Below are 15,420 nucleotides of genomic sequence, written 5' to 3'. Positions count from 1 at the left end.
GAATTTATTTGTATGACGGCAAAAACAGTTTTGTTTTTTCTAAGTGGTTAGTTCACACAATAATATTGACATGTTTTATATTTACCGAGGATTCAATTCAAAATTGTGTTTATCGTGGTAGTGGTATTATGTTAGTTCAGTAAATACGTTTATATTCTTTCAAAGCAATGGAGGGATATTTTCTGTTTATAGTATGTTAAGCTTTTATAAATTTAAAAATGACAGTTGTTGGTGGATAAATCAAATAAAAAACAAAAGAAGTTTTCAATAGTATTATACACATACTTACTAAAAATTCTTAAATAACTAAATCTAATGCAATTATTTAACTAGAGCTACCTCTATCTCCGAAAAAACTATACAGAATTTTTCAATTTACCAATATATCTAGAAAAGCTGTACTTAATTTGTCTATTGGATTGAAATATTTTCAATATTTCATACTAAATTTTCTCAAATTTTCCAAATTGTAGAAAATTTAGAAAATTTTCTAAAATTTAGAAACAGAAAATTTAGAATATAGAAACTAAAATTTTCATTCTACAGATTGCGTTTGTCTGTCTGTCTCTGCAGAAAAAACTGTAATATATATAAGAAAAAACAACTGACGACGAATTACGATTCATCATTTAATGATAGAACATCCAGTGGTTTGTTCAGCCAGAAGCCTCTTCCAGCATGACAGTTGGACAGAGAGATTATGTCCTTCCAGAAGAACTCAAAGATTTTTATATGATCTGTTTTTCCAAGAGGACTTAAAAGGTTCTGGCAGTACGAAGACAATTATTGGTTTCGTGCATATCGGTTTTAAGGTAATCCCTGAGATTTTTTAAGAACACATACATTTACTAGGTATATCATTTAAAATTATTTAAAAAATAAAACTATAGTCCGTCCCAAACCCTTCTTTCAGTGCGTCATAGTTGATCGAATTCTCTCTAACGCATTAAGCTAGAAGTGACAGAAAAAACGTGAGTCTGTGATTATTATACATAGAACTTAGAAAATTATGTATCGTCCACGGGTATTTGCATATTAAAGCGAATTCTACTTACGGATGTACAATTGGTTAGAGTTTAGAATACGGTAAATAGATATCCAATCAATGATGCGCATAAATATAATTTGACGCAGATGGTCTCGATTGTGATAGTATTTTCACAATGTCAACTGATAAAATGATAATTGTCATTCCAGGTTAGTATTTTCAAACATTTTATAGTGAAAATTTAATTTTGTATTTATTGTCATAAAAATATTTTACATATGCCCAGATATACCGAGAAGAAACAAAGACTAATATTAAAATTATTAAATTATTTTCAATAAGAAGAAGAGGCTGGGACAACTTTATTACCAATTCCTGCCGTTTATTAACCAATAACTATGAACATGTTATTAGAACTCGTGTATACAGGATGTTTAGTGAAGGTTTGTATAAAAATATAGTTAGCCATAACCTACTGAACTGGCGTCTTTAAATTTTTTCTTGTTCATTTTAGGCCAACATGTTACTCTTCATACCAAATTCAAGTTGGACTAAACACTCTTTAGTAGAATGGTTAAAAGGGAAACATACGTGTTTTAACAATCATGATGAACCTTAAATTATTCTTCTTCTTCTCATTGCGCCGTCTCCTTTCGAAGGTTGGCGATCCAAATGGCAATTGTAGTTTTGGAAACTCTTGCGCGAAAGATCTCTGCGGATGAGCGGTCGAACCATCTCCTCAGGTCTTTCAGCCACGAGTTCTGGCGTCTTCCTACTGATCTTTTGCCCTGTATTTTTCCTTCCAGTATAACTTGAAGTAATTCATATCTTTCGCCTTTCAGTACATGACCCAAGTATTGCATTTTCCTCTCTTTGATTATTCTTAGTAATTCTTTTTGTTTACATATGCGACGAAGTACCTCAACATTAGTAATTCTTTGTACCCATGGAATCCTCAACATTCGTCTGTATATATACATCTCAAAGGCATCTATTCTTTTTTCTATTTTAGAGTCCATTGTCCAACTTTCACAGCCATACAGTAAGACAGAAAAAACGTAACATCTGATCATTCGGATTCTAAGCTGTAGACTAAGGTCTGATCTTGTAAAAAATGTTTTAATGCTCATGAATGTTTTCCTTGCTTGTTCGATTCTTGATAGGATTTCTTTTTTTGGATTACACTGACTATTGATATTTGTTCCCAAATATTTTATGGAATTTACCTGTTCTATTATTTGACCCTTGGCATACACCTGTACGTTTATTGGTGTCTTTGAAAATACTAAAGTTTTAGTTTTGGAAACGTTTAGATGTAAACCGAACATTTCGCTGTGGTGAACTACCGCATTTATTATATTTTGTAGTTCTTGTGCGTTGCTTGCTATTAAGACGGTATCATCAGCATATCTGATGTTGTCTATGCTGATTCCGTTAATCTTAATTCCGCCTTGGACCTCGTCTAATGCTTCTCTGAATATAGACTCCGAATACAAATTAAAGAGTAGCGGTGATAAGACGCAACCCTGTCTCACTCCTCGTCGGATCTGTATGTCTTCGGATGTTGTGTGCTCTATTTCAATTGTTGCCGTTTGGTGCCAGTATAGTTCTGAGATAATTCGCAAGTCTTGTTCGTCAACTCCAGTTGTTCTCAGAATTTCGATCATCTTTTGATGGTTAACGCAGTCAAATGCTTTTCGATAGTCAATAAAACATGCATATACATCTACATTCATGTCTCTGCATCGTTGCGTTAACACATTTAAAGCAAAAAGAGCCTCTCGTGTTCCCAATCCGTTTCGAAATCCGAACTGAGTGTCACTCATCTGGAACTCGCACTTCTTGTAAATTCGTGTATGGATAATTCTGAGAAAAGTTTTAAGGACATGAGACATCAAGCTTAATATTCGATAATCATCGCATTGTGAGGAATTCGATTTTTTTGGTAATGCTGCGAATGTTGATTTCAGCCAGTCTGTTGATATTTTACCTGTGTCATATATCTTATTGAATAGTGCTGTTATTAAATCTAGACTTTTACTTTCGTTATCTGCAATTAGTTTAAGTATTTCGACATTGATATTGTCTGGACCGGTGGCTTTTCCATCTTTCTGCGATTTTACTGCATGAATCACTTCTTCTTTGGTTATTTCTGGGCCTTTTTCATTTATTCGACTATCTGTGGATGGTGGAGAACAAGGTCTATCGTCGTCAAAAAGAGTTTGTATGTATTCTTTCTATCTCTCTAGTTTGTCTTCTGTACCCATAATTATTTCGTTATTATCATTTTTTAATATTGTTGCTTGTCTCTTTTTGTGTCTACCTGTCATTTCTTTTACTTTTTTATGAATATTAAAAGTGTCGTATTTTTTCCTGAAGTTGTTCGATTTCTAGGCATTTTGTTAACATCCAGTTTTCTTTCGCCTCCCTGCACTTTTTTCTAATAATTTTGTTGATTCGCTTGTATTCTATTGGGCTTGTTTTATGTTTTCGTCTTACGTCCATGAGGTCCATGATCTCTTGCGTTATCCATTCTTGTTTTTTGTTGTGTTTTATGAACCCGATGTCTTCTTCTTGTATCTTTGTTATTTTTGTTTTTAGAGCAGTCCATGTTACTTCAATGTCTGTCTGTACCAAGTTTTCGATCGTTTTTATTTCTTCCTCAAGCTTGATACTTATTTCTTTTTTCTATTCAGGGTTCTTCAGTTGTGAGATGTCTATTTTTCTTGTCACTGTTTTCTTTTTGACTTTGAATATTATAGATGGTAAATCTTAGCTAATTAAGCACTTTCCTTGGAATGTATAGAATAGGAATTATGACAAACTGCCGTTCCAATATAATGCGCAATAAAAATTTATATACAGGACGGGACCTTTAATATGTAAATTAAAAAACAATTTTGAATTGTAAAAATTTTTATTCTATATTAAAAAAATAACCTTTTCACATTTAACCGATTACGATCCTGCAACTGTCAGATTTAACTAAAATGTCATGCAATAATTCTCGACATTCTTAAAATACTATACATGACGTCAAAATTAGTGACGCACTGAAAGAACGGTTTGGGACAGACTTGTACACTTTAGATGTTTCACGCAGGAAGCTCAATCATTTTCTTTTTCATTTTAACGAGAACTTCATCAATTTTCACATTTCGCATTCGATGTAAAATCTTGTCCAAAGGGTACATCATAGTTCCCCAACACAATTTCGTGTCCATGGTCATCGGTACATTATATTTCCAACCTTCCCTTTTAATCAGATTTATATTATATAAAAAAAAATTTGACTTTTCTATTCTGTCCTGCGTAAACGAGTATTTTTGTTATCTAGTTGATTTTTCATACAAAGTTTGTATTAGTCATATTATTTTTTGTTTTTCCCTTCGTATTCGTTGAGCCCTTTCTGTCAAAAATAGTTGCTTTTTTAATTGCTTTGGTGTCTCCAACAATAAAATTAAATATTGTTTTTTTTTTAATTTTAATTTTTTTTAATTGTTTACTAAGCTCTAATTAAAACAAGCTACTTTTTCTCCTGGCTTCATGTTTCGATAAATTGTACATCAGCGATAGGATATAAGTATTGTATTATATTTTATTGTTTTCCTGTTTACTTTTTTTAGTTTTTATTAAATCTAAAAAAATTGTAATGTGTTTATTGCAATTTTATTGTAGTTAATAAATGTATTTTTAACACCTAAACCTATGCATTTGACATTGTTTGACATCTTTATATGACTTTACAATGATTAGAACTGAAGAAGTGCAGAAATACTCCACGAAACGTTTTCTATTAAAAGATTGAAACAGTTTGTTTATAGTTTTTTCTCCTTGACGTATATCTTCATTTTTGAATCTCACTCACCTTGTATATTTAAATTTAGACGGTCGTACTCCTTTTAATATATTATATATATATATATATATATATATATATATATATATATATATATATATATATATATATATATATATATATATATGTATATATATATATTGTTATGATGTGTTGTTTGTTTGAATGATGAGCAATGAGTATTTTTAATAATATAATATATAGGGTTTTTATCGCGGTTCTCAAAGAATTAGCTTGTAAGTACTTTTTTAAATTATCTTTATTATAATTATTATGAAACACACATATATATATATATCTAACCTAGCCAATGTAAATTTAAAATAAACTATCTTTAAATTGATATTCTTATAAAACTAATTAAATTCTATAGACAATCTAAAATTTAAACAAACTATCTTCAAAATTGAAATTGTTATGACATTAACTAAATTATATTAACAAAATTTTGTACCTTTCTTTCACCGAATGCCTAAATGAACTGTTTTCCACTATATAGATTCTAATCATCACTGAATGTCTTCGTACTTCGGTTATCCTTGTTTTTGTGAAATTATTTTTTTCAATTATCAGCTTATCTCGTCTAATTTTTCTTCTGTGTTTCTCCTGTCTTCGTTAATTTTTACTTCTAAGTTACATTTCTGTAACTCTATTTTTTGTTCTATATCTATCTTATTATCTTGAATAATCCTCTTTACTTCTGTCCTCTCATTTTCTATCCTTTTCTTGTAGTCATTCCGTATAATTTTTATTTCATTTGCTACTTTTTTCTCTGCAGCTTCAAGTTTTTTATCCATTTGTTTTTCTATTTGCTTTACAATTTTATTATTATTATCTTCTATTTTCTTTTCTAATTTTCTATAATTCTCTTCCATTTTTTTCGTGTTCTCTTCCAATTTTTTCGTATTCTCTTCCATTTTCTTCGTATTCTCTTCCATTTTCTGTTCCATTTTTTTCATGTCTTCTTTGACTTCTTTTGAATTCTCTTCTATTGTCTTGTTCATCTGCATCATTAATGACATCAAAGCTGCCATATTGACATTTTCCTCTCTTTCTGGATTCATTTCTGCAGTATCTAGTGGAACTTGAACTAAACTCTCCTCTTGTATAGGTTGTGTTTCTACTTCCACATCTTCTTCATTCTTTTTGCTTCTTGTACCTTTCTTTCCTTGAGACATTTTGAGACTTTACTTGTTCAAATATAATTAAAAATAAAATCTATAATTTTTCCTTTCTACTGATAATTAATTTAATTATATGAGAGCACTTATCTTCCCAAACTAATTCTTTTAAATAGAGAGCCACCGCGTTGGGTGCCAAATTGTTATGATGTGTTGTTTGTTTGAATGATGAGCAATGAGTATTTTTAATAATATAATATATAGGGTTTTTATAGCGGTTCTCAAAGAATTAGCTTGTAAGTACTTTTTTAAATTATCTTTATTATAATTATTATGAAACACACACATATATATATATATATATCTAACCTAGCCAATGTATATTTAAAATAAACTATCTTTAAATTGATATAAAACTAATTAAAATCTATAGACAATCTAAAATTTAAACAAACTACCTTCAAAATTGAAATTGTTATGACATTAACTAAATTATATTAACAAAATTTTGTACCTTTCTTTCACTGAATGCCTAAATGAACTGTTTTCCACTATATAGATTCTAATCATCACTGAATGTCTTCGTACTTCGGTTATCCTTGTTTTTGTGAAATTATTTTTTTCAATTATCAGCTTCTACCAATTTAAGATATAGTTTTCTTCACCAGCATTTATACACCACCAAACAAACCAGCAAACACCATTTATATTTATTCTTCTTTTCAATATACCAATATCCAATTATTATAAGTTGATTTATACTAATCTCCAATCATAATATAATTTTAATTCCTTCCAATGTCCATCCAATATTCTTCTAATATACTTTTATAATCTTCAATAATTATTTGTGTATAATTATAAATGTGCATTAAATATATGCATAATTTTTAATCTTCATTTAACTCACTATATTAAACAATTGGACTATCTCCAACTAACTTTCATATTTCTTATTAAACTGCTTGACTGACTTACTAAAACTGTGAACAATTGACTTCACTAATTAATTGTGTCTATCTTCTACTAACTTTCATAATAAACTGGCCTGACTTCTGACTAAAAACTTTTCATCTTGAATCCAAATCACGGGTATTTATATCTTTTTGGATATTCTAGAACCATCTGGTAAGAGATCATGTTCCAATTTCGTTCTATTTCTTCGATATGGATGTTCTCGAAAAAATATCTGTTCCATCCACCGACATAATCATTATTCCAGAATGTTCGACCGTAAACAATGGTCACACTCTGCACTCTGGAAAATTCGTTAATGTTCCATTGATAATTTTGTTGACATTTAGGCTTTTCAGATCAGAATAAACATTCAAATTAGTAACTAACACTCTAATTTAATAAAATACACATTTCAAACAATATATTATTATAACCCCACTTTATATTCCTTATAATTCTTAATTTCTATCTGTCACTTCGAGAGTATTTTTGGTTGCCTATGCACATGGCTCACTTAAATATATTTACAACATTAAAATACAAATTTTTACAATTATTATATGATAATTTCTTAAAAATACCCTCACATAAATAATTTTTATTAAATTCTCTAGTATATAACTTATTTAAAACAACCAAATATCTAATATTATGTAGTATATAACTTATAAATTATTTTCTATAAACCCTAATCGTCACAATATACATATATATATATATATATATATATATATATATATTAGGGTAGAAGAAATTTTTCAAGATTTACCCTACCCTTCAATCGGACGTTCTATTGTCAGTCTTACCTTGACTTCACAGTAGGCACAGTCTATTTTAGCCAATAACGACGCAAAATTTCATCAAAAAATTGATTGTAGAAGATTTGCGTTTTTTAGCATGAAATATAAATAGCTAAAATATTTAAGAAACGGAATTACATGCTAATATTATCTATATTTTGTGGTTTATGTCAGAAACACATTATTTTCGAATCATACTTGCACGTAAATAAAATGAACTTATAATACTTACATGTAAATATAAAACATAATAATAAGAAATTTAAAACTGATATAATAGTCGATATACATTGAAAAACATATTATGACTAAAACTGAATAAATTCTACGTAAAAAACTGAAAACTACATGTTTTGTCTCATTATTTACCCTCTGAAATCAAAACTCTATGCAAACCTTTGTCATGAACAAATGGATAGTTATGTAGTTGAGAGAATTACATTTTAAATTTAGATACAATTACCTTTACAAAGAATAGAATACGATACAGCAATTGTAACGTTATCATAGAAATAAAATTACGTCTCTTCGACATAGTGATAAAAATATATTAAAGGACAAAGAATCTACTTATTCATCTAATACCTTCGAACAAAGACTCTGCTTGTGTCATATCAAGGAATAAGTGAATTCTTATTGAACGCTGTACTTCTGCATAAAATATCAGACAGAGCTTGCAGATGTAAGGCGTAGAAATATATTTGTTTTAGGATAAGTATCATTTAAAATAAATTTTTTTAAATATTAAATCATCCTTAAACTTTTTAAGCTCGTACATTGCTCCCAGTTAATAACTTTGCTAGGTTATTGCTTTGCACGTAAACTACACTTTTTATCAAACTCTTTAATACTATCTTTATTATGTGCAGGCGTTACATTTGTTTAACCTTTTTGTATTCTACATTCCATTTAAGTTTTGTTGCATTCTAACTAATATATATATATATATATATATATATATATATATATATATATATATATATCTTCTTCTTAGAGTGCCACATCCCTACGGAACGTCGGCGACTACCAAGCTTATAATATCGTTATACTGATCTCGGTCTTGCGCTACGTGTAGCAATTGGTCCGCTGTCAAACCTGTCCACTGCCGCAAATTCCTTAACCAAGAGAGTTTCTTTCGTCCTATCCATTTCTTTCCTTCGATTTTACCGTTGAGAATTAGCCGAAGGAACTCATATCTTGGTCCTCTGATTATATGTCCAAGATATTCTAGTTTATGCCTCTTAATAATATTTAATAGAGTTCGTTGATGTCCCATTCTTCGAAGAACTTCTTCGTTTCTGGTTCTGCTAGTCCATGGAATTTTTAGTATCCTTCGATACAACCACATCTCAAACGCCTCGATTTTATTCATGATATCGGCGTTTAAAGTCCAAGTTTCACATCCATACAAAAGTACAGACCACACGTAACATCTTGTAAACTTTTCACGGATTTCCAAATTTAATGAGTTATTGGATAATAGAGGCTTGAATTTTTGAAATGAGTTTCTTGCCTGTTCAATTCTACATCGAATTTCGAAGGATGGATCCAGATTTTGGGTAATCCAACATCCAAGGTATTTGAATCTCTAAACTCTCTGCAGCGGTTGTTGGTTTAATATCAGTTGGGTTGCGCCGATATCCACTTTACTTGTCACCATGTATTTAGTTTTATCGATATTTATCGACAGTCCCCAATTTGTGCATTCCATGTCAACTCTATTGATTAGCTCCTGCAGATTGTCGATGTTTTCAGCTAGAATTACAGTATCGTCGGCGTACCGTATATTGTTAATTATTTCTCCTCCTATGATAATTCCTTTTTGATCTTTTAAAGCTTCTCTAAATAGATTCTCAGAATACACGTTAAAGAGGGTAGGAGACAGTACACAGCCCTGTCTTACGCCTTGTTCAATACTGATTGGCTTTGATTCTCTGTTGTTGGTATTAATAATGGCTGTTTGGTTCCAGTAAAGTTTGGCAATAAGTTTGATGTCTTTCTCATCTAGTTGGATGCTCTGCAAGGCGGTAATTAGTCTGGTATGCTAAACGCGATCAAATGCCTTTTCGAAATCAATGAAGCACATATATACGGGTTTTCTTACCTCCCAACATCGTTGAAGGAGTGTTCGCATAGAAAATAGTGCTTCTCTAGTTCCAAGGCATCTCCGGAACCCGAACTGCTCTTGACTAATTATTTCTTCGCACTTGTTGTTAATTCGGTTTAGAAGAATATGCAACAGTATTTTAACGGCATGGCTCATTAAACTAATGAGTCTACAATCGCTACATTTCTTAACGTTTGGTTTCTTAGGTAGAGGAATAAAGATCGATTTTAACCAGTCTGATGGAATTTCACTGGTATCATATATTTGATTGAAAAGTACAGTGAGTTCTTTTATATTGTCATTTGAGAGTAATTTTAGCCATTCGCTGTATATTTGATCTGGTCCACTGGCTTTGTTGTTTTTGGCTAGGTGTATGGCTTTTTCCACTTCAGCTTTTAAGATTGATTGTCCTGTATTTGCACTTAAGTTAGGTAGTGATCCTCGATCATCCTTAAATAATGCTTTAATGTAGTTTTCCCATTCCTCCATTACTTCGTCTTCTAGGGATAGTGCATGACCTTTATTATTCGTTAATGTTATGGGTGTATTTCTTTTGTATACTGTAACTTCTTTTATTTTCTTATGTGTGTTAAATTCGTCATGTTTTCGTTGCAATTCTTCTAGTTCCTCACATTTTGCTCGCATCCATAACTCTTTTGCTTCCCTGATTTTTCTTCGAATCAGATTATGCTTCCGTTTATACTCTGAGTAATTTCTATTTTTAAGCTGTCTTCTTTCGTCCATCATTTTTATTATTTCATCTTTCATCCACGCTTGCTTTTTATAATGGGTGGCAGTTCCACTTTGCGTTGCTGTCTCGATGATACCAGTCTTTATGTTATCCCATCTTTCTTCGACTGTTGGTACATTGTATACTTGTGTGATGTTGTCTCGAATTTTTTCGCTCATTGTCTGCTCAAAGTGATGTTTAAATTCTTTTTCTTTTAGTTTTTGTCTATCGTATTTCTTTGTAATGGAAGGCTTTTTGATTGTCTTTAATTTTAGGTTGATTCTAGATGCCAGTAAATTGTGATCGGTGGCTGCGTCAGCACTTGGATATGTCTTAGTACATTTACATGAGTTTTGAAATCTATTGTTAATCATGATATAATCTATTTGGTTACGCATTACACTACCATGGCCATCTCTCGGTGATATCCATGTATAGAGACGTCTTTTTGGTTGTTTAAAACATGTGTTGGTGATAACAAAGTTTTCCTCTTTACAGAACTCCACCAATCTATCACCTCTTTCGTTTCTTTCCCCAAGACCGAATCCTCCAGTAATTCCGGGAGTTATGTCTTCTCCTACTTTAGCGTTGAAGTCTCCCATTATTACACAGGTTTCGTGATTTTTTGTGTTAGTTAGTGCTTGCTTTAATACATGGTAAAATTCATTAATTTCGTTGTCTGTACTTTCGTTACTTGTAGGAGCGTATACTTGTATTAAGTTTATATTAATCTTACTTTTAATAGTTATCATCAGTATTCGCTTTGAAAGAGGAACAAATTTGTCAACCAGGTTTTCAAGTCGTTCCTCGAGAATTATAGCAACACCATTTTCATGAACATCATCCGTTTTTCCGGAATAATAAGTAATATAACCTCCACTTTTTACAGTTCTTGATCCGGTCCATCTAGCTTCGCTAATTCCAAGGACTTGCAGGCCCAGACGTTTCATTTCGAGTTGTACATTTTTTAGCTTGCCTGATTGATATAAAGTTCTAACATTCCACGTAGCAATATGTTTTATTAATGATCTATTTTTATTTTTATTTTTCCCTCCGGAGATTCTTAGCACCCCTGTCCCATTAAAGGGAAGCCGGAGACTCGGGGCCGTAGTATGATTTGTATTTGTCATGGAGCTTTTCTTGGGAGATTTAGTGCAGTAGTTTCTCATTGTTTTCTGCACCGCAGTATCACAGCCAGTTAAATCATTATGGGATTGCCGCCTGTGGGTGTCTGTCGTCAAACCTGCTAGATGTCGTTCTAACAGCCTTGATTTAGTAATGGCATCACTGCTGCTGAATGCCATGCCCCTATTTGGCTAAGCCTTATTCGTACCTGCCCTGCATATCTGCAGGAACATTCCCTATCAGCCATTGGGACGCGCCGTGTCGGGGTTTAGGACATCCCCCGCCCAGTCTGTCTTACGCAAAGTATTGAGAGGCTCCTACTCAATTCAAAGTCCCTCCTTTACGCAAGCTGAGACCGGCACGGCGTAGCCGCGCTATATATATCTGCTGAATATTAAAAGCCAAAGTGTACTCTTGTCAACGATTTCGTTATATTTCGTTAGATTTCTCTTCTTCAGACATCTTCAGACGAAAGCTACAATTGTGTTACAAAATGGTGAAATTGTAAAATTTACAAAATAAGATAAAATATTTCCTTGTGTAAGGTTGCAGTAAAAAGTTGTGTAAATCTTTTTTCAAAATTATGCACCACCCAGACAATTTAAGTTAATATATCTAATGTGGCAATTTAAATTTAATTGTTAATTTAACACAAATTTATGGACAAACAATTATTAAAATACACATATTAAAACAAACACATTTAATAATTAACAATTGAAAAACAAGCTTACTTTTTTGTTTAAGATATTCGAGTTAAAAAATATCGCTAATTTTTTCGATTTTGTAAGTAATTGTTTGGCTTTGTTTCACGGGGTGATAAACTATAAACAACTTATAAATTTAATTTAATTTATTTATTAATTTCTTTGAATAAGAAAAAACACATACTAGTGGTATTTGTTGATGTAGATAAGGTACTTATTTGATCTATACAGTTGTATAATTGTTGTATTATTATTTATTTAATAATAAGCTACATCCCTAACTTATGCTTCGCAGTTTATATCGTATATTAAAAAAAATACAAGGGCTATAAATATCTATTAAAGATCTATTTTTTTTTTTTTTCAGGAACAAGTACTCCTTTGATGGAATCTAATATAATGCAGTAAGTTATAATTACAAGTATATTATATTTATGTTTAATAACCTTTAGTATGGGGAGGATGGGGCATCATGGACCATGGGGGTAATGTAAACCACATCGGTTATTTTGTTTAGAATTGGCAACACTGCATCTAGTAACTACTACAAATATGCGTAGACATCTTATCTACTTTTAGTATGAGTGTGAACGCACGGGGAGTACGTTCAGACGTGTTATAATTAAAAACACGTGTTTCGTCGCTGCTGATCTAAGGAATTTACTACTTTTGACTAAAGATTTCTCGGTAAGTAGACATGATTATTTTAACTTTGTGATACTGTGGTGTTGCTTGTAAAATGTGCTTTTAATAATTAAGATTTGCTTTTGATACGTTGTGAACTGGTACGTTAATTTCCATATTTTGAATGTGTACTACGCATGGGGCAACGTGGACTAGGAGTGGTTCACATTGCCCCATTATATTTTCTTGACACTTTTTTAATTATATGCTTCTTTTGCAGTTAGAAATGGTACGAAATTATGTGAGGAAAACTGAGCAACAATCCTGGTCTCTTGTTGCCTTGAAGAATGCTATCCGGACAGTTAAAGCTGGGGAAATTGTAACAGTCGTTACTTTTATTACAATTTGTATTTAAATAATAAACAATTTATATGAAAATAATTTCAGAGATGTAGTATGGGTTGCCTAACTTTAAGTGTTCATTTGCCCATTAAGTGTGTATTTTTAATAATTTAAGTTGTCACTCTGATCTAATTTGGTACCATTGCGAATCAAAGAGATGACAGGAGATGAGGGGAAGTGGAAAAATGGCTCTTCTTGGTTAATTAACTGTGAATTAAAAATCACTTTTGATCTAGAGTTTGAAGTGGTACATACAAGGTGGCAGTTAGCGAAAGAAAATCCCATTAATGCATAGAATTTCCTTCACTTCAAGAAGTTAAATATTCTAAGTATACCATAACGATTTAATTGACGGTGTTTTCGCAAACTCGGGAGGTGAAGTGAGATTTCTAGCACGGAATTGATTAGCTATCTGGTAAATAATAATTTTTTATCTTATAAACATTAGAGTATTTTATCTATATCCTAATATTCAGATTCATTATTTCAAATTTTAATATAGTATTTTGTCCAAGGCCATTATATTTTTACTCTATGTGAAGCAAGGTCACGCTACATCCGATTGGATGGGTTTTTTTATCTACCATAATTATCTTTTTGCTCCGGTTTCTTATGCTGAAAGAAACTTTCCTCACTTCTTCTTTGATTTCTTTTTATCAATGTTGAGATTAGAAGTAACGGGGAATTGTTTTCAGCCACCTACCATGGAATTATAAATTTCCCTCAGAACATCCGAGGGAGAGTACCACTTCAACTCTATTAGAATCAGGGTCATTGGGACAAGCCACAGGGAGTATTATCTACTCCACCCTCATTTTTTCTCCAGCCTGCACCTAGAGGTAGGGCAGGACAGTCATCATCGGAACTGAGCCAATTAGCACCAGCTCCGTGCTAATTTCGGACCTCAAGGAGGACTTCGCTGGGACACCGAAACCATGCGGGAGTATCCTTCCAGACAGCTGTAGGAGGACAGTTGGTTTTTGATTCAGAACTATATATATATATATATATCTTGTTTCACCAGTTCTAGTTTTTTTTTATAACATATATATAAATTAATTAATATAACTCCCCTTGGTGTAAGGTATCGGTAAGTTTGAGCTCAAATTCTACCCAGAGATTATCTTCCATTGTTTTTTTGTATTAACCATTTATTTCACTATTAACTTTAATTATTTTATTATTTGTTTATTTAACTAATTTTTTATATTTCATCTTGCGTTATTAACTCCGGTTATTATCCCTTCAGGATAATATACCGTTTCAATTGTTTAACTTGGCTTGTTCCCATTTATATATTCCTTTTAACCTAGATGTAGGTTGTACACTCTATATCAGAGTTATTCTGTCTAGTTTTCAACTTTTTATTATAGTTGTTTTCAACATTCTTTTTTTTTAAAATATTATATTATGAAATTTTCATATACTTTTTGGTAACTTAGAGATTGTCAAAATCTAAGAAGTTATATTTAATAAACTTGAATTTGTTTTGCATATAATTTTTTTTTATTAATATTTCCTTACCTTTTTACATTTACAGCATTTTTGTTTATTACATCAACTTTAATTAATATTAGCAGTATACGATACCTGGAAGAGTGACCGTTACTCTTTTTAGAGTAGTATCCCTCTTCTGGCGCCCTCAATTTGTTTTCTTTGTTAATTTTCATTATATCTATTCATTTTTCTTATCTTCTTTTCTATCTATCATACATATTTTCCTGATTTACTGTCTTTAAAAGGCATGCAAATTGGCCGTATCCATCCTTGAGTTTCTAGTGGTCATTCTCTTGCCTACATTGCTAGCCTAGCCACATTCCGTTCAATATTTTTTTTTCATACTTCTTTACTTAATTGTTATCTATTTTATCCCATATATATAGACCACTCTTCTTATATCTCTCTTCTCCTACACACCCCAGTATTTTGCAACATCGGCGTCCCAACGCGGTGCCTTTTCCAAGTTTTGGTTTTAAGACAGTAGCTTTTAGCTGATTTCT

General features: G+C 31.5%; 1 protein-coding gene across 1 annotated transcript in view; it reads left to right on the top strand.

The window, feature by feature from the left end:
* Positions 1-15,420, top strand: part of LOC140447526 (orexin/Hypocretin receptor type 1-like) — a 1,044,614-nt gene that overhangs the window by 240,387 nt on the left and 788,807 nt on the right. The window contains exon 3 of the mRNA XM_072540227.1: positions 12,762-12,798. The gene's annotated coding sequence lies outside the window, so the exon portion shown is untranslated. The remainder of the gene's footprint in view (positions 1-12,761; positions 12,799-15,420) is intronic.

Source organism: Diabrotica undecimpunctata, chromosome 8, assembly GCF_040954645.1.
Source record: "Diabrotica undecimpunctata isolate CICGRU chromosome 8, icDiaUnde3, whole genome shotgun sequence".
Taxonomy (NCBI): domain Eukaryota; kingdom Metazoa; phylum Arthropoda; class Insecta; order Coleoptera; family Chrysomelidae; genus Diabrotica; species Diabrotica undecimpunctata.
This window is presented reverse-complemented; position numbering and strand designations above follow the sequence as displayed.